The 10,278-nt window shown below is 49.7% G+C and overlaps 1 protein-coding gene across 11 annotated transcripts in view; it reads left to right on the top strand.

Annotated features, from left to right (window-relative positions):
* Window positions 1–2,685: 2,685 nt before the first annotated feature.
* Window positions 2,686–10,278, top strand: part of OCA2 (OCA2 melanosomal transmembrane protein) — a 279,191-nt gene continuing 271,598 nt past the window's right edge. For 7 of the 11 annotated variants that reach the window (XM_068545349.1, XM_068545338.1, XM_068545341.1 and 4 more), the window contains exon 1: window positions 2,698–2,804. The gene's annotated coding sequence lies outside the window, so the exon portion shown is untranslated. Of the gene's footprint in view, window positions 2,805–10,278 lie in introns of all 11 variants that reach the window. The other 4 variants (XM_068545344.1, XM_068545345.1, XM_068545347.1 and 1 more) reach the window with 4 other exon arrangements.

The following is a 10,278-nucleotide window of genomic DNA, read 5'->3' as shown; positions in this document are numbered from 1 at the left end:
TATCCATTCTTCTGCCTCAGTTATTCTGCTATTGATTCCTTCTAGTGTATTTTTCATTTAAGGTATTGTATTGTTCATCTCTGTTTGTTCTTTAGTTTTTCTAGGTCTTTGTTAAACATTTCTTGTGTCGTCTTGATCTGTGCCTCCATTCTTTTCCCAAGACTTTGGATCATCTTTACTGTCATTATTCTGAATTCCTTTTTGGGTAGATTGCCTATTTCACTTCTCTTAGTTATTCTTCCGGATTTTTTTCTTGTTCTTCATCTGAAACATATTCCTCCACTGTCTCATTTTGTCTAAATTTCTGTGATTATGTTTTCCATTCTGCAGCCTGCAGGGTTGTAGTTCCTCTTGCTTTTGGTGTCTGCCCGCTGGTGGGTGATGCTGGTCTAAGAGGCTTGTGCAGGCATCCTGATGGGAGGGAATTGTACCTGCCCACTGGGGGGTGGAGCTGGGTTTCGTCCCTCTGGTGGGCAGGGCTGTGTCAGGGATTTGTTTATCAGGCAGCTATTTATTCAAGATGACTTTAAGTAGCCTGTCTGCTGATGGGTGGGGCTGTGTTTCCACCCTGTTGGTTGTTTAGTCTGAGGCGTCCCAGCACTGGAGCCTACAAGCTTTTGGGTTGGGCCAGGTCTTGGTGAGAAAAGGGTGGCCTCCAAGAGGGCTCATACCAATGAGTACTCCCCAGAACTGCCACTGCCAGTGTCCTTGTCCCTGCAGCGAGCCACAGCTGCCCCCCGCCTCTGCAGGAGACCCTCCAATACTAGCAGGTAAGTCTGGCCCAGTCTCTTATGAGGGCTTCTAGTGCTGCTGCCGTATCCAATCCTTGTTCTCAGCTGCCAAGAAGGGAACCCCCACCTGGACCTGGCTTCAACAACCAGGAGGGAGGGTTGGCAGTGACTCAGAAGCCCAGAGATGGAGAGCTTATGGTTTGGTCCCGTGTGGTGCTTGGTCTCGGAGACTCTGCCCTGCTCTGAGGGGGCTGCACTGCCATGTGGGTTTGGACATGGCAAATGCCAATTCCTGGCAGGGTTGAGATTTCCTCCATAATTTAGGCCATGCAAGCCCACCCCTGGAGCAGGAATAGGGTTGATTCCCCTGCAAATGTTTAGCAGCTACACAAGAGACATGGGCTAGGCTTGGGGTCTGCGCATGGATGCCAGGGACATGGGCATTAGGCACAGAGAGCCATGCAGTGGCCACAATTGCCATGCTGCTGCTTCATGATCCTCCTTCGGATAGGCTGGCCCTCACAGTAAGGCTCCCAGTGTGTGGAGGCCATTCTGTAAGGGCAGAGCAGCCTGGAACCTTCTGTCTGCCCCAGAGGCCTGCATATTCATGCTCTGGGGCCCCCTTGCCACCTTCTGCCCTGTGGAGGAAGACTTGAGGTGCTGGAGAAAGACTTGGCTATGGTTGAGTGCAGATGCTGGCATTCCTGGGGTGGCCACAGGCTCTGTGTGGCCCCCATTCCATGTGGATGGGGTCACTGCTGTGTCCACACTGGCTGCCTGTGGCAATCTGAATAGAGACATCTACAAACATGGCACTGGGCCTCCTCTTGGAGAGGCTGGGCTTTCCTGCCAGCATGCCAGCAGTGGTACTGCGCTGTGGCAGTGCCCACCGTGCTGTGGGGGACCCAGAGGCCCTGCATCCTTGGTCCTTGCTCCTGGGCAGCCCCCTGCCTTGTACAACATGCTTGTTTTAAGTCTGTGCCTCCAAACACCTAGTGCAGCTGGGCTCCATGAATAAATGGTTCTCCCAGAGAGGCTTGGAGAGGAACCTCCCATAAGGATACCTTTTTGGGCTCTGCCTATTACACTGTTGATGGGCCAAGAGCCTTGGACTTCCTGCCAATACCTGGGCAGTGCCCAGTAGGCTAAGCTCCAGTGGGGCTGCCCAGTCCACTGCAGGCCTGTGTGTCTGTGTCTGTGTAGTTAATGTGTCTGTGCATATGTCTGTGTGTTGAGTGTGTGTAGTTATGTGTCTCTCTGTGTACCTGTTTATATTTCTGTGTGTTTCTGCATCTGTGTGTGTGTAGTGTCTGTGGTGTGTGTGTGTCTGTGTGTCTGTGTACAGTGTACCTGTCTCTGTGTCTGTTTGTATTTCCTTGTGTGTTTATGTGTCTGTGTGTGTGTCCATGTGTGCATCTGTATGTGTTTGTGTGTAGTTTATGTGTCAGTGTGTGTGTCCATATGTGCATCTGTATATGGGTGTGTCTGTGTGTGTTATGTGTGTGTGTGTGTCTGTGTGTTGTATGAGACAGTGCTTTCCACAAGCGTAACCTTGGCTGCAGCCCTAGGCTGGAGGCGGGAAAGGGCATGAGAAAATAAGAGGAACACTGGTCAGGTTTATCAGCTCTAGCAGAGAACTCTTAAAACGCAGAACAGAAAAAAAGTAAGCAGAATATTCACTCATTTTGCATTTTCCCAATTCTTGTTCACAGGGAAAAACCCGTTACAAGTATCAATACTTGGCCACCTTCTACAAGTAGAGCTTGACAAGGGCACAGCGAGCGCAGGTTGCACCCGGCTTTCAGAGAGGCCAGAGGCCAGAGCCTCTTGTCTTCATTTCCTGACTGTCTCCTGCAGCTGCTGGGGTGAGGGAGCAGGGGCGGGAGCGGGGACTTGGTGGGGGGGCTGCCTGTCGTGATGCCTGTGGGCGTGGCCAGGAGGGCAGGAGGACTGCGGAGCGGGCTGGGAGCGCCTGACTCCTGGGACTGCCTCCGTCACCATTCAGAGCTCTCACCTTGGACCGTAAACTCACTCTTGGAGGAAGATCAAGTCTTCAGGTTCGTTGGGAGAGAGGTGAGGAGCTGACCTGTTCTGGGGAGCAGGCGGGGTTTCAATAAGCCTGTGCTGAGTTGTTGCTTTAAGGAGCGAGGAGAGCTCCTCTAAGGGAAAACGCGCGAAGTCTAAGACTGAGTAGCTGGTGTGAGAACACGGGCTCACCACCACGCCAAGCATTTCCTGGGTTTAATGGCTCACTGGGAGGCAAGTTCCCAGGACAAAGGGCGCCCTAGCCCGGGTGGGCCACGGGGATCAGGAGGCGGAGAATTTGGAAGTGTTCAGGCAGCAAATGTTCTGCCTGAACTGCTGGGTGGCATCTGCTCCCACTGCTGGCTGAACCCACGTGAGCGCTAGTCAGGCGTTCCTGTGGAATGGAATGTGCCAGGGTGAAAACGCTGAATCCCTCAGAGCTGCTTCTCTGCACTCTGGCCACACACACAGTGGAATAAATGGATTTAATGTCGCAGTTCTTTCCAAGGACGTGGATATGAAGCACAGGCATCCCTGGGTGTGGAGGTGTTTGGGTTTGCACACCCAGGCCTGGGCCAGGGTGTCAGGGCAGGTGTCTGGGGCTCCCACCACACGGGCCTGGCTGAGCGCTGATTTAAGGGATGTGACAATTCTACAACGTGCAGTGATTCTGAGGAAGAGCCAACAGGAGGCTGTGAGCAGGGTGGGCTGTTTCTATAGCCTAAATACAAGGCAGTCCTCTGTAACCTACATCATCTAGGAAATGCCATCCCTGGGGTGTGCTTGTCAGGGGTGGGCATGAGGTCTGCTGTCCAGGCCCCTGGTGCAAGGCTTGCCAGGGCTTGGAGGGCCTGGGAGCTTGAATGCATCTGGGGAGACCTACTCGCACTTATTATAATTGCTAATAAGGATTAAATCTCATTAGAAACAACAGAGGTGAAAGCTCTAGGTAAACTGTAAAGGATTGCACAAAAACTGCTCCTTATTGCAAATTTAGCTTACAAACACTTGAGTGCAGTTGTTCAAATCAGGTGTAATGTGGGGATGATTTAGGAACATAAGTTCCTAAAGTTTTACTGCACTGATGAAAAGCCAATGCTGATACTATTCTTGTTCTTTGAGAAGACATGACACCCTTGGGGTTAGCTGAGGTCTGAGATCATCAGGAATCGTGGGGGAGGGGGAGATCCTAGCTGCTGCTGGAGACTCAGCAGCCTAGATGCCTGAGAAAGGTTTTAAGCCTGAGTCCAGGGCATCACGTGTGTTTTGGAAAGATCGCTGTGGTTAAATGGTGGGGAGCAGCTAGGGGGCTCTAGAAAGCCACTGCTGAGTCCTGCCAGCTGAGAGGTGGCTGCACAGTCAGGTCAGGGGGGCACTGCCTAGGTGAGGGGTCTGCAGGGTCAGAGGGAGTCGTCAGAGGCGCTCCTGATTTGTGATATGTGCACCTGAATGGTCGCAGGGCCCCGGGGGAAGGGCCAGGCCTCAGGACTTCAATGGGGGTGTTTGGGCACCTTGGAGACATCGGGGTAGACAAGAAGGCAGCTGGACACAGTGGTCTGGGCTGCTGAGGGGAACTGGGGAGTCACCTGTCCGCGGGTGAGAACCTCACTTGCTGGTTGGATTTTACAGAAGTTTGATTCCGGATTTTGCTGCGGGGTGCGCGGAGGCACTTGCCTGCTCTCAGGGAGCTGCGCACCTGCGCAGGTTGCCCATGTGCAGGGCCCCCGAGACCCCCAGCCCACAGGAAACGCACTCTGCAGGGGTGGGAGCAGGACTCCGCCCAGCGCAGGTCTCTTTTCAAGTAGCAGGATCTGATCTCGGAGGGACAGCCGAGAGCGGTCCTGAAGAGAGATCTTACTTCCCTGCCCGGGAATTGAACCTGGGTAGCCTGGATGAAAACCAGGAATCCTAGCCGCTAGGCCACCAGGGGCTAGAGGCTAGAAGCAAAGGGGCCCTAGCTCTTTCCCCCGTTTGAAAGCAAGAATGTTTCAAGGAGGCAAAAACTGTAAAAACAGGTACAAAGGTTATTATTAAAGACACAGCACAACGTATGGGAGAGCACACAGAGAAGCAATTTGTTTATTTGAGACAGAGCAGGGCAGAAATACACACCCAGAGAGAAGGAGTATAAGCGTCCTCTCTAACGAGGAGGAGCACAGTACAAGTCAGAAATGGGGCAGAAATACACACCGGGAGAGGAGGGCGGGCGTCCCGAATGAGGAGCACAGTACAGAGGCGACTTAAGTCCCTTCTACAGGACAGTCCTTCCAGGTCTTTGTTTACCTTTGGCCAATTATCTCGTTTCTTTTTTCACACCTGACTGGTCCCAGGACCCTCCCCACATGCGTGCGCAACTTTTTGCTACGAGGGATCCCACCCCAGAGGCCTGTGGGTGCATGTCCACACACACTATGGGGTGGTGGCCCCTCCCTTTTTGACCCCCACGGAGCCTTCCTGCGCATGTGCAGACAGGGAAGTTTTCCTTGACCTCAGGAGTGGTCATCGTATCTCCTTACGTCAGCAGAGCTCAGCTTCTGCCACCAGCTTTGTCCTTGGAGCGTCTGGGTGAGACCAGAGCTTCAGAGTTGCTCCACTTGACAAACCCCAGGTGTCCGGCTCAGGGGCCCATCTATCTCCTACCTCAGATCTAACGTCTCCCACAATGGGGAGAGGAAGAGAGAGAGAGAGAGAGAGAGAGAGAAGAGAGAAGAGAGCCTGCAGCTGGGCTGGCAAAGCCCACTTCCCGGAGCACTGAGTGGGAGGGCCACCCTCCAAGCCTCCAAGCTCAGAGGAAGGCCGCCCTTGTCCACTGAAAAAGAAATGCACAACCTAAAAGTTGAGAATTATGCTTTATTCAGTGGACTCACGCCCCAGAAGAATAGCTCTGAGGGACTGCTTCGAAGAAGTAAGCGGGGAGCCAGGATATATAGGAGTTTTTGCCACAAAAACCAGGTAGTTGGAACATCAAAAGATTACCGTTAATTAAAAAGAACCAGACATCTCAAGTTAAGGAATTTAGTGCTTTTCTTTTTTTTTTTTTTTTTTTTTTTTTTAAATATATTTATTCATTTATTTATTTATTTATATTTGGCTGTGTTGGGTCTTCGTTTCTGTGCGAGGGCTTTCTCCAGTTGCGGCGAGCGGGGGCCTCTCTTCATCGCGGTGCGCGGGCCTCTCACTGTCGTGGCCTCTCCCGTTGCGGAGCACAAGCTCCAGACGCGCAAGCTCAGTAGTTGTGGCTCACGGGCTTGGTTGCTCCGCGGCATGTGGGATCTTCCCAGACCAGGGCTCGAACCCGTGTCCCCTGCATTGGCAGGCAGATTCCTAACCACTGCGCCACCAGGGAAGCCCTAGTGCTTTTCTATATACGGGAAATACTAGAGTCTGGGCTTACTGAAATCATTCCTTTGATGTGCACCTCAGCTCTCTGGGGCCAGCATCCCGCTTGCTTTTCTCCATCCTGAATCTCCTCAGGGTGCACAGTCGGAAGTGGCTGCAGAGGCTGATTGCTCGATGGCCACAACATCCTTTGTTTACTGACATGGCAGGCGGCATTCGTGGTCCACACTTTAAAACGAGAACGTAAAGGGAGGCTTTTGACCCAGTTCGTTCATTGCAAGAGCCATCTGAAGGGATTAAAGATCAGACTCCACAGTCTGTGTCCTGGCCTGGAGTGGGATAAGGGCAAAGGCCCCTGCACTGCCCTTGCTGGGAAATGTCTGTCTCTGTGCATAGGCCGGGCTGAGAGGAGGCTGACTCCCGGCGGCCTCCACGGCCCCAGGGTCTACACCTGCACCTTGCCTGGGCTTCATCACCTAGAAAGAGTGTACCAAATTCAGTGGACCCAGCCACAGTCCCGAGGTTGCCGCCACCTGGACAGTTCTGCACCAAGAAGGAAGCTTTGGTCCTGAAGGGTGTGTTACGTGGAGAGGGACATTCCATGACTGGGGTGTCTTCTCAGGACTCAGACATTGTCCATGGGAGGAGGGAATTGCCTGTAGTAGAGTGATTTCTTTTCAGTAATCAAGTTTTCACAGCAGCTAGTATGCTTTTTTTTCTGTCTTCTCATTTCATTATTGCATTATGTCAAATGATTAAAGAACTTGGAGAAAGGTGTTCTTAAAATTTACAAAGATACCATTTTCCATTTGATGTGTATTGCTGCTGCTAATTTATGCACTACCGTAAAACCACCACGCTGGCATTGTATTCAGTAATACATTTTATTTAATTGGCATGCTTGTGCAGGAGGGGGCACCACATTCTCAGGACAGCCAGAACAGCACCACAACACACACAGTGCACCAAGGAGATGCTTGTTTAGGTGCAGTCTTGCTGGGCTGACGGCCACTGAGGGCAGGTACCTAGGACTTCTCGCCTTCCACTTCCTGTCCCTCGTGTCCCTGCTGCCTCACTTGCACCAAACCTGAGCTCTCCTCTGTAAATGCAAAGAAATTCCATCATGCCCACAAAGCCCAGCCAAGTTCTGCTGTCAGAGCCATCAGGAAGGGCTGCAGGTGTCCAGCCCTGGCTGGAGCATGGGGAGCATGGCTCTATCGATCCCCTTTGCTGAACACCTCCATTGTTGAGCTTCCCCTCTGGGCCGGAGCAGCAAACAATGGCTGCTGGACCAGGTTGGGAAGCGCACAGGGGTAGAACCCCCTGTCTTCCCCAGCAGGGCATGACCAGTGTCCCCCCGCCATGTGCACTGTCGCCTGGGCACCCTTGCACCCAGTGCTGTCATCTGATGAGCCCCTCTACCACACTCTGGGCACCTCCTCTGGAGGAGCAGTGAGGCCGGAGTAGCATGGCCTGGAGCCGGGTTGGTAAGCATCAGCAGGAGGGGCCAAGGCGAGTGGGGAGCATGTTGTGGCAGTCCTGGGATACCAACCAGAGCCTCAGGTAATTTTCAGTCTGCTGCCTCTGAGCTGGGACCGGGAGTAAGCAAGTGCATGCATTCTTCAAGCGGAGTCTTGATTTCCTGCAGCCCTGTGGTAAGCCCCACTGGATTTCAAATCAGCTAAGTGGGCTCATCCTCCTAGTGTCAGATCCCAGGGTTGGGGTGCCCAATATATGGCTTGAACCCGTCACTGCCTAGGGAAGGCCCCTTAGCCTGTGATATCCCCTTCCTCTTCTGGGTCCCTTGCTATGTATGTGGGTCCCAACTAGACCGCTTCGCCTCCCCTCCTACCAGACTCTGTGTGCTTGTTTCTTTAGAGCCGTGGCTGTAGATGAGCTATTCTGCTAGTCTTCAGGTCATTCTCAGCAGGAGTTGCTCTATATGTGGTTATAGTTTCGACGTGTTCGTGGGGAGAGGTGAGCTCGGGGTCCTCCCCCTCCACCATCGGATCCTGCCTCCTAACCACTCAGATACTGACAGGTGTTGACAGACAGCGGGGTTGTTTCCAGTTTTGGCCTGTTATGGATAGAGCTGCTGTGAATATTTGTAGATAGGTTTTTGTGTGAGAGTAAGTTTCATTCATCTAGGATAACTGTCCAGGAGTGCAATTGCTGGGGCATATGATAGCTCTTTTATAAGAAACTGTCAAACTGCTTTCCAGACTGTCTATGACATGTTGCATTCCCACCAGCAGTGTGCGAGGGGTCCAGTCTCTGCCTGCTCACCAGCGTTTGGTGGTGTCTCTATTTTTAAATTTTAGGTATGCAGTGATATGTCATCATAATTTTAATTTGCATTTCCCTAATGGCTAATGATGTTAAAGCACATCTTCTCATGTGCTTGTTTGCCATCTGTATATACTCTTCGGTGAAGTGACTCCACATATCTTTGTCCATTTTCTAATTGGGTTGTTTCTTTACTGTTGAGTGTTGAGGGTTCTTTATATATTAGGGATATTAGTCCCTTTCTGAATATGTGATTGGCAAGTATTTTCTCCCAGCCTGAAGTTTGCCTTTTCAACCTCTTAAGTTTTCACACAGCAAAAATTTTTTAATTCTTATGAATTTCAATTTATCAAAAATTTTTTAGTTTTATGGATTGTGCTTTTGGTGTCAAGTTTAAGGCTCTTTGCCAATCCCCATATCCTGAAGATTTTTTCCTATGTTTATTTCTTAAGCTTTTATAGTTTTACAATTTACATTTAAGTCTGTGGTGCATTTTGGATAAACTTTCATATAAGATGTAAGACAGAGCTAAAAGTTCTTCTCTCTCTCTTTTTTGCCTATGGATGTCCAATTGCTCCAGCACCATTTGTTGAACAGGCTGTATTTCTTGCATTGAATTGCTTTTGCACCTTTGTCAAAATCCATTGAGCATATTTGTGTGGGCCTATTTCTGGGTCCTCTGTTCTGTTGCATTGATCCTTGTGTGTATATCTCTGCCCACACCACACACTCTTTTTTTTTTTTTTTAAATTTATTTATTTTGGCTGTGTTGGGTCTTCGTTTCTGTGCAAGGGCTTTCTCCTGTTGCGGCAAGCGGTGGCCACTCTTCATCGCGGTGCACGGGCCTCTCACTGTCACGGCCTCTCCCTTTGCGGAGCACAGGCTCCAGACGCGCAGGCTCAGTAGTTGTGGCTCACGGGCCTAGTTGCTCCGCTGCAAGTGGGATCTTCCCGGACCAGGGCACGAACCCGTGTGCCCTGCATTGGCAGGTGGATTCCTAACCACTGCGCCACCAGGGAAGCCCCACACTCTTAGCTATAGAGTAAATCTGGCAATTGAATAGATTGGTTCCTCCCACTTAAATCTACTTTTTCTAAATTGTTTTAGTTATTCTCAATTATTTGCTTTTCCATATAAATTTTAGAATAATCTTATTTTTATCTATAAAAAATCTTTCTGGAATTCTGATAGACATTACATTAAATCCCAATCTTGGGAACATTGGCATCTTCACTATACTGAATCATCCAATCCATAAGCTTGATTTATCTCTCCATTTATTTAGATCTTCTTTTACTTCTTTCATCAGCATTGTGTAGTTTCCAGCATATGAGTCAGTAAATGTTTTATTAGATGTATACCTATTTATATTTTTTAGCAATTGTAAATGGTATTATGTTTTTAATTTTGAGGTCAACCTGTTCATTGATAGTATGTAGAAATATTAGATTTTGAAATGTTTGTCTTGTATTCTATAACCTTGCTGAACTCACTTATTAGTCTTATGAGATTTTTGTAGGTTCCTCGGGATTTTTTTTGTGTAGAAAATCATACCATCTGCAAGTTGAGACAGCTTTATCTCTTCCTTTCTACTCTGTATGCCTTTACTTCCTTTTCTTGTCCTATTAGCCTAGCTAGAATTCCCAGTGCTATGTTGAGTGGGAGTGGTGGGATTGGACATCCTTGCCTTGTTCCTGATCTTAGCAGGAAATCTTCAAGTCTCTCACCATTAAGTATGATGTTAGCTATAGGTTTTTGGTAGATAATCTTTATCACGTTGAGGAAGTTACCCTCTATTACTGTTTTTCTTGGAGTTTTTATCATGAAGGGTGTGGAATTTTGTCAAATGCTTTTTTCTGCATCAATTAATATGATCATGTGATTTTTCTTCTTTAGC

This window comes from Eschrichtius robustus, chromosome 5 (genome assembly GCF_028021215.1).
Source record: "Eschrichtius robustus isolate mEscRob2 chromosome 5, mEscRob2.pri, whole genome shotgun sequence".
Taxonomy (NCBI): domain Eukaryota; kingdom Metazoa; phylum Chordata; class Mammalia; order Artiodactyla; family Eschrichtiidae; genus Eschrichtius; species Eschrichtius robustus.
This window is presented reverse-complemented; position numbering and strand designations above follow the sequence as displayed.